At 46.8% G+C, this 9,266-nt stretch overlaps 1 long non-coding RNA gene across 1 annotated transcript; it reads right to left on the bottom strand.

Moving 5' to 3' along the window:
- Positions 1 to 5,829: 5,829 nt before the first annotated feature.
- LOC139156114 (uncharacterized) lies at positions 5,830 to 8,708 on the bottom strand. The gene is made up of 3 exons (XR_011557230.1): positions 8,098 to 8,708; positions 7,106 to 7,163; positions 5,830 to 6,397 (listed from the first exon to the last, which is right to left on the bottom strand). It is a non-coding gene; the product is annotated as an uncharacterized lncRNA (long non-coding RNA).
- Between the last annotated feature and the right edge of the window lie 558 nt (positions 8,709 to 9,266).

Here is a 9,266-nt window from a genome sequence, read left to right on the forward strand (position 1 = left end):
ATAATAATAATAATAATAATAATAATAATAATAATAATAATAATAATAATAGGAGGGAGGGAGGGAGGGAGGGAGGAAGGAAGGAAGGAAGGAAGGAGCCAGGCCCATTTCAGCAACGCCTAATCCTCCCCAGTGGATCTCCGCTCGTGGATCACGTAGAGAGACACCCCCTTCCCTCCCGGGGAAGCGGCTCCCTGCCCTCGGCCATTAACAGTTTAAAAGAAGACCCTCACCCCCGCCGAGGAAAAACCGCCGGGCTGGAGATCCGCCGCTGCCTTCCACAGAGATGCCGGCGCTCCGCCCCACTCCTCCTCCTCCCCTGGGTTTCCTCCCCCCTACCCGCGATTTTCCCTTATTCCCCCTGCAAACAGCAGGGGGGGGGGGGGACGACTCGGCTTCTCACCTCCCGCTCGCCGCCTGCTGGTTCCTGGCCGTACTTGTCCGCTCCTGATTCCGGCTGTTCTCTCCGGCGCCCGGTCTAGGCGGCTCAGGGGACGGCGCGGCGCTTTCGTGCTGCCGGGGACTCCTCAGCCAGCCCTCTGAGACCCCCAAGTCCTCCTGCCTGTGGCGCTGAGTCTCCCCTTCAGTCACCTCCTGCAGCCCCCCTGCATGATGGATGGATGTGGGGAAGGCAGAAGGAAGTCCACCCTCCCCTCCAGGGCTGCCATGACCCCCCTTGAGCTGCGGCCCCCCAAGACTGAAGATATCCCCATCCCTCCCCTTCTCTCTCTGCCCTTGAACTCGCCTCCTTCTGGTGAAGTCCAGGGAGACTCTGCCCGGTGACAAATTATGCTGAAGAAACGTGAACTCGCATTGGTCCTTCCCCTTTTCTGGCCCTCCCTATTCCGAAATTCCAAACAAACGCTCCCCCTGTGTGTGTGTTTGTGTGTGTGTGTGTGTGTTTGTGTGCGTGTGTGTGTGCAGCCAGATGCTTCCAGGTTCCAGCCCCTGACGAAGAATCCGCCATTCTGCATTGGGGGGGAGGGGCTGTCGCGGAGAAACGTTTATCTCTGCCGTTGGAGGTGGGAGGGGCCAGAACGAGAGACAGCACCAATGGGAATTCTGCCTCTTGAGCGTCATCGGCTTCTAGGCAAAGTCCTTTGTGGCTTCACCTGAAGGAGGTGAGAGAGAAGCGGAGATAGAGGGAGGGAGGGGGGGATCTTGGCCTGAAGAACCAACTGGGGCTTCTTCTCTGGGCGGAACTCTCTCCTCCAGTGGGGGAAGTGAAGGGAGAGTCTGCCCGGAGACCGTTAACGCTACAGAGGAGAGAATTTTCATTGGCCCTCTTCCTTTCTGGATGCTCACAATTCCTAATTTCGAGGAAGCCCCATTGCTGCCTCAGCTGCCTTTCTACAATTCCGGGAATCCCACTGCCTGAGCCAAAGGGATTCACAGGATTTTTGAGACAAATTGTTTTCCTGGAGGGTTGGGACCCTGAGGAGTGGAGGGGTGAGGCAGGGCGGGGCCAGGCAGGGGAGGGCAGAAGGAGGGTCCAGGGCCAGGCAATTCAGCCAGTTCAGATGAACACATCAACAGAGTTGGAAGGGACCTTGCAGGTCATCTAGTCCAACCCCCTGTCCAAGCAACATCTGCCTCTACATAGGATCGAACTCCCAACCTCCTGAACCAGGAAGAACCAGCTAAATCCCACCACTCCTCCCTTCCCCGTATTTTCTCTTCCTCCTGTCTATCTCCTTCTTCCTCCTGTCTATCTCCTTCTCTCTCCCTCCCCAAGTCATTTAGCCCCAGATCTTCCCAAGGTCTTTCAATCCCCGTTTTTTCTATTCATTCCACAGATTTTGCCTGGGACTCTTCGGGGGTCTCTTTCAGCTTCTGACTCTCCACCGTTTTTTTAAAAAAAATTTGAACAGTTTCAAAAAAACATATAGATACAAATATACATATGTACAAAACAAACTTTCAAAAGACACCACATGACATTACATAACACAAGAAGACCTAAGCAGTAAAAAATTATATTCATTTAGCAATGTTGCATATTGGTATATTTTCTCTGTATCTATAACACTTATTCATAAACTTATCTATATTCACGTAATTCATTACATTCCAACCCATTACAATTATCTCTCTCATAACATCTTGTCTAAATGCATCCACCTTTCACTTTATGTCCTATATACATCACTAAGTTTCTCGGGCGCTTTGCCTCCCCTTCCCCTGCTGCTCTCACGTTCCCTTTGGTTCCCTCCCGGGCTTTAAACCCCCACCCCTCCTCCTCTTCTTCCTCCTCCACCTCCACTGCTCTTCTTCACCCACATGCAACATGCGACCACAACCCCGCACCAACAATACCCCACCCACGCCTTTGTATTACGAATACGGGATTCCCAGATAGACACCCACACAAACAAACACATAAAACCTGGAAGGGGAGAGGCTTGTATCTCTCTCCCTCCCAGGAGGGGTCCCCAAACGCCCCCTGCCAGCCCCCTGCAGGGAACCACCAGCAATGCCCCCAGCAGCTACTTTCCTGGAGGGAAATCCTGGGTTGGAGGGAGGGGAGACAGGGGCCACCCACCCTTTGCTTGGTGATGCTGGGGAGACCCCTTATAAAGGCGGAGTTCCTTCCTGGGGATCCCGAAGAGCATCCAAACGTTCCTGGCACCAACTGGGAAAGAAGTCCCAATGGAAAGAAATTCCCGCACTGGCTGTGATTGTGGCTTGGAGGAGATAGGAAGCCCCCCTCCTTACAAGACCCTCTCCCTCCCTCCCATGGCTGCCTGCCATCTGGTGGGACCCCCTTCCCAGGGATGCTCCTCCTGGCCCCTCCCTTCCGGCCAGACCCCCTTGCAACCTCTTGACTGGGGAGGAGGGGGTGTCTCCATGCAAAGGGGTGGGGGGGAGGGACGGACGACGGGGAAGCCTTTCCTCCCCTCCCCCTCTGTGCCTTTTTATCAGGATGGAGAGCAAAAGGAGCAGAGACCGGCAAAAGGCAGCTACGCATGCTCAGCTCCTCTTTGAGGCTAAAGAGCTGCCAGGGCAGCGCTGCCTGCGGAGGGAGCCCCCTGGTAGTCGGCCACGACAGCCCCCCTTGCAAGCCAGAGGCAAGAGAGAGACATGCCTTTGCCTTATTTGGCAGAATGAGTGGGGTGTGGATGGAAGACTGACAGATCCTACGGTATCTTTTCCATGGAACTCAGAAGCTGCCTTTCACTGATTGATTGATTGATTGATTGATTTGATTGATCAATTGATTGATATGCCGCCCCTCTCCCGAGGCCTGGGAGCAGTTTACAACATAAAAACAAACAACAGAATGCAGTAGCTAAATCCTGTAGATGTCCTGGCTGGAGAGGGGGATCCAGAGAGGGGAGGGGGAAGGGTCTGAACAGACCTGTCTTATCATGACAAGAATCCCATTGCTTTGGGGTCTTCTGCTGCACACTTGGGAAGGAGTCAGACAAGAGTGCACAGATGAACCATTGTTGGACAGTCTGGTCATCCAATGGTTTCCAGGACTAAGGAAGAAGCCTAAAGGAATCAGGTCCAAATAGGTATTCCATTGAATTCAGTTCAAACCAACCTTTATTATGGTTGTAAAAGGAATAAAAATAACAAGAAAAACAAAAATAGACAGTTTGTACCCAAATAGTTTACAATTAAGAAACCCAAATCTCTTCAAATTAAAATCAAAAGGCAAATTAAAAAGCAGAGGAGGGGGGAGGAGGGGAAGGGAGGGGGAGAGGAGGGGGAGGGAGAGGAGGAGAAGATGAGGAAGAGAAAGATGAGGAGGAAGGAGAGGAGGAGTGGAATGGGGGAAGGAAGAAGAGGGAGGAGGTTAGAGGGAGGAGGAGAGGAGGGAGGGAAGAGGGGAAGGGAGGGAGGAGGAGGGTATGGAAGGGGGAGAAGAGGGGGGAGGAAGAGGATTCTTTGGATACAGCCTCAGATCCCTGTAGATCCTCTAGGATCTCTTCCTGGGTCTTTGTGGGATTCCTGCTGTTCTTTCACTTTTAGGATTTGGATGGAAAGTTCCCTCAGGTGTTTCTCTCTGGATGAACCAAAAGGAAAGACATCAACTCTGAGAAGCAACCAAATATTGCTACTTATTTACCTATAACAACAACTGCTTTGTGTCAGGAAAATCTCACTCTGGAAAGACACCAAAGTTTTGGGGCAGCTGGGGTGGGGAAGCGGCAGATCTTGAAAAAAAACCCCTTCAGTTCCACCAGACATACTCAGAGGTTTGTATCATAGGAATAAAAGGATCAGGAGCAACGTTCCCTCTAACTTTTTGACTGTGTGGAAAAGTGTAGTGTTTGAGAGGCACATTTTCATGCTTGAGCACCTGAATTTTTTTCACAGATGTCACCGAAGACAATAACAAAATCAGTGTTATTTGAAAATGAAAGTTTGCATTTTGTGATTGACAAACAAAAGAATAATAAAATACTACAAAAAATACAATGGAAGATCTTAAACATAAAACTTACCAGGAACTCAATCTGTATAGTCTGGAGGACAGAAGGGAAAGGGGGGACATGATCAAAACATTTAAATAGGTTAAAGGGTTAAATAAGGTTCGGGAGGGAAGTGTTTTTAATAGGAAAGAACACAAGAACAAGTCGGCACAATCTGAGGTTAGTTGGGGGAAAGATCAGAAGCAAGATGAGAAAATATTATTTTACTGAAAGAGTAGCAGATGCTTGGAACAAACCTCCAGCAGACATGGTTGGTAAATCCACAGTAACTCAATTTAAACATGCCTGGAAAAACATATATCCATCCTATACAGGAAATAGTATAAGGGCAGACTAGATGGACCATGAGGTCTTTTTTTGCCATCAATGTTCCATGTTTCTATATTGATGTAAAGGTAAACTTGAACTATAAAATATTGTTTGAACATCAAAGTAGGTTAACTATAAAATCAGTTTGGTGTAGAGATTTAAAGCACCAGGCTAAAAACTGGAATATGCAAAGAGGTCTTATTTTCTGTGGGCCATGATGGCTCTTTATTGTTTTTATGTTTGTCCATAAGAAGGTAAAGAGTCCTGTAGAACTGGGTCAAAAGCTGACCAACAGTGGTATAAGGATATAAGCAATGTAGGAAAAGGCAGATTTATAAATAAAAATAAATTTACATTTTAGACCTAAAATGGTCACCTAACATCAAAAACATCATCAAAAGAGCACAACAAAGAATGTTCTTTCTGCACCAGCTCAGGAAACTCAAACTGCCCAAGGAGCTGCTGATACAGTTCTACAGAGGAATCATTGAGTCTGTCATCTGCACCTCTATAACTGTCTGGCTTGGTGCTGCAACCCAACAGGACCGACACAGACTTCAGAGGATAATCAGAACTGCAGAAAAAACAATTGCTGCCAACCTGCCTTCCATTGAGGACCTGTATACTGCACGAGCCAGAAAGAGGGCGGGGGAAATATTTACTGACCCCTCGCATCCTGGACATGAACTGTTTTAACTCCTACCCTCAAATCGTCGCTACAGAGCACTGCACACCAAGACAACTAGACACAAGAAAAGTTTTTACTAAACAAATAATTCCCTCAACACTGTCAAACATTTTACTAAGTCTGCACTTCTATTTCTACTAATTTTTTCTCATCATTCCTATCATCCTTTTCCTCCCACTTAGAACTGTATGATTGTAACTTGTTGCTTGCATCCTAAGATTTTTATTAATCTTGATTGTTTCTTTATTGCTTATTTGACCCCTATGACAATCATTAGGTGTTGCACCTCGTGATTCTTGACAAATGTATCTTTTTCTTTTATGTACATTGAGAGCATCTGCACCAAGACAAATTCCTTGTGAGTGCAATCACACTTGGCCAATAAAATTCTATTGTATTCATTTATTATGCTTACAACAGCAGATAACAAGAAAAATTAAAATACTGACAGTTTGTGCCCCCAAGAATTAACAACTAAAAAACCGCAAACCACTTAGAATTAAAATCAACACCACCATTTTCCATATGGTAACTGTAGTCCGTATCAGGAGGCCCATGCTTCAGACTCTGGTGGTGCTTCTTAAGCTCTGACAGAACATTCCTCACTTCTTCGAGGTCTTTCTCAGAGTCAGCCTTCCCTTGGTTGAGATGGACATTTAGCTTGAGACCTCGCACAGATCTTTGTGGAGTTCTTCACTGTATTTCAGCAAAGATTCGTCCTCTAGCTCTAACTGATGACAAAATCTTCTGCAGGTTTTCTGCAGGCCTTCTGTTGTGGTCTTAAATTAATCCATTTTCTCCTGAAGACAACTGTGCTGATCTTTCATCCATCGATTGTCTTTCTGGAATTCCTGGGTCTGAAAGTCAAAGAAGTCTCTCGGTTCATCAACCTGAAGATTGGGACCATCAGTGGTCACAGAGATCTCGTAAGGATACTGACTGTATGCCCATTTCTGACCTGTTTGGAAAATGGAGAGACACAGTCACATCCTCTCTCAGTTCAGGGCCAATTTTTCTCACCTGCCTTCTCTACTCTGTCTTTATCCTACAGTTCTGGAGTCCATCATCTTCTGCTAGCATGAGATGCATGAAGCATGAAGAAACAATGGACATTCTGCAGATGGGTCTCCTGCAGAAGGATCATTTAGATACAATCTACCCAGACCTCAACTAAAAACCACAAGGTTAAAAATGTCGTATTTGAGGCACATCAAGTGAAAACCAACTCTCTGGAGCTGTTCCTAACACTGGGAAAGGTGGAAGGAAAGAGCAGGAAAGGAAAATTTGGGTTTGATTACTGTGTGAATGGGTGAATTTTTGGGAGATTCAAATATCAGACTGGGGACATATTATCCATCTTCCTCTATGGCCACTCAGAATCCACACAGTTTTCTTGCTGTCAATCAATGCTGATCAAACTTGCTGGAGAAGTCTGCAATGCTGACATAGGTGAAGGAAAGAGAAGAGAACCCGTAAGCAGCTACAGTGGGGAAGAGGGCAGATTGGGATGCCTGAAGGGCCAAGTTGGGGACAAATCTCCATGGAGAAAATCGATTATGAGCTGCTAGGCATCAACATTCAACTTGATGACACACAATCAATCCATCAATCAGTCAGTCAGTCAGTCAGTCAATCAATCAATCAGGCAGGCAGGCAGTTGACTTACAAGTTGTCTTCCAGCTGTAGCCTTCTACTGTGTACTTCCTTTTCACTGTCACCTTAACCTACCAATAAGGAACAGATTAGGGTTAATACAAACCGATGAAGTCATGATGGTGAACCTATGGCACACATGCCAGAGTTAGCACGCAGAGCTCTCTCTGTGGGCAGGCGCACCGATGCCCCAGCTCAGCCAGGGTTTCTGAGAGTTGCAATGCTCATTGGCCAGCTGGTCATTGAGTTTCAGTGCTTTGGCCTTCCAGCTTGGGCACTCTGGGTCTAAAACAGTGGTTCTCAACCTTTCTAAGGCCGCGACCCCTTAATATAGTTCCTTGTGTTGTGGTGACCCCCAACAATAAGTCTAGTGCCAATTCTCCCAACAGAGCTTTGAGCTGATTGGCAGGAAGGTCAGAGAGACTGTAAACGCCTGATTGGTCGGATTGTAAAATATGTTCCAAGATGCCAGAATAGAAGCTTTAGTTCCTAATGCCAGGGAAAATTTGTCTTTTCCCACGGTCTCAGGCGACCCCTGTGAAATGGTCATTCGATCCCCAAAGGGGTCCTGACCCCCAGGTTGAGAACCACTGGTCTAAAAGGTTTACCATCACTGGCCTAAAGCATTCATGAAATTACAGTATAAAAACTTTGTGTAAAAACCACAAAGTTGGTCCCTGTGAGGCACGGATGCCTTCAACTCCCAGAATTTTGCATGCTGGCTGGGTGGAGAATTCTGGGAGTTGAAGTCCCCCCATGCCTTAAAGGGGCCAAGTTTGAGAAACACCAACAAAATCCCCCAACACTGATCTCTCTTCAAACTATCCTGACTTCCCATTTGATTCTGTGTCCAACTCAATTTATATCATCACTTAAAAACCTCCAAAGGAGTCGGCATCATCTCTCATTCTTTGTGGCCATCTCTGCATTTCCTTGATGCTTCTGATAACAGGAAAAGTTGGCAACCAAGTGAAATTAAGATGGAACACCCCGCCAAGTACTTACGAGTCCCATCTCAGCCACGAAAGCCAGGTGGGTGTCCTCAAGCCAGTCTCTCTCTCAGCCTTCACAAGGTTGTTCTTGTGGGGAAGAAGGAATCTTAGATACATTCACTGCCTGGAGCTATTGAGAGAAATAATAAAAGTGGTGTGAAAAATCCAAATATTAAAAATTGAAAATAAATGAGTACGCCAGGCCAAGGGTGCTTGGGAAATAACTACCATATCTGGCCAATGGAATCGCAATTTAGGTGAATTTCCCCAAATAATTAAGTAGGTCAATCTCTAGCTTTGGGGTCACAATATCCATCCAACTGGGAGAGCCTGACTCCAATTTTTTGGCCCTAAATGTTGCAGGTTTTTCCTAGCGCCCTTTACCGTCAGCCAGCCAGCCCCAGCCCCTTTCTGGAGACAAGAACCTTTGACATAATGGATGAGGAGTTTGGTCTCAGGGATGGAGGCTACGGACACAGCAGGTATATCAGCACCTCTGTCATGTCTGACTGAACCCCCTTCGCACTTCTCCCAGTTTTTCCTTAATTCTACCTTAAAGGGAAGGTCTCTCCCCCGGAACTCGGAATTCCGAACTTGGAATTTGGAATTCCGAACTCGGAATTCCGAACTAGGAATTTGGAACTCGGAATTTGGAATTCTGAACTCGGAATTCCAAACTTGGAATTCTGAACTCGGAATTCGGAACTCGAAATTCTGAACTGGGAATTCGGAATTCTGAACACGGAATTCCGAACTTGGAATTCTGAACTCGGAATTCCGAACTTGGAACTCGGAATTCTGAACTCGGAATTCCAAACTTGGAATTGTGAACTCGGAATTCCGAACTTGGAACTCGGAATTCGGAACTAGGAATTCCGAACTTGGAATTCCGAACTCGGAACTCGGAATTCAGAACTCGGAATTTTGAACTCGGAACTCGGAATTCCGAACTTGGAATTCTGAACTTGGAATTCTGAACTCGGAATTCTGAACTTGGAAATCTGAACTCGGAATTCCGAACTCGGAATTCGGAACTCGGAACTCAGAATTTGGAATTCTGAACTCGGAATTCCGAACTTGGAACTCGGAATTCTGAACTCGGAATTCCAAACTTGGAATTCCAAACTTGGAATTGTGAACTCGGAATTCCGAAGTCGGAATTCCGAACTCGGAACTCAGAAT

Source organism: Erythrolamprus reginae, unplaced genomic scaffold (genome assembly GCF_031021105.1).
Source record: "Erythrolamprus reginae isolate rEryReg1 unplaced genomic scaffold, rEryReg1.hap1 scaffold_298, whole genome shotgun sequence".
Taxonomy (NCBI): Eukaryota; Metazoa; Chordata; class Lepidosauria; order Squamata; family Dipsadidae; genus Erythrolamprus; species Erythrolamprus reginae.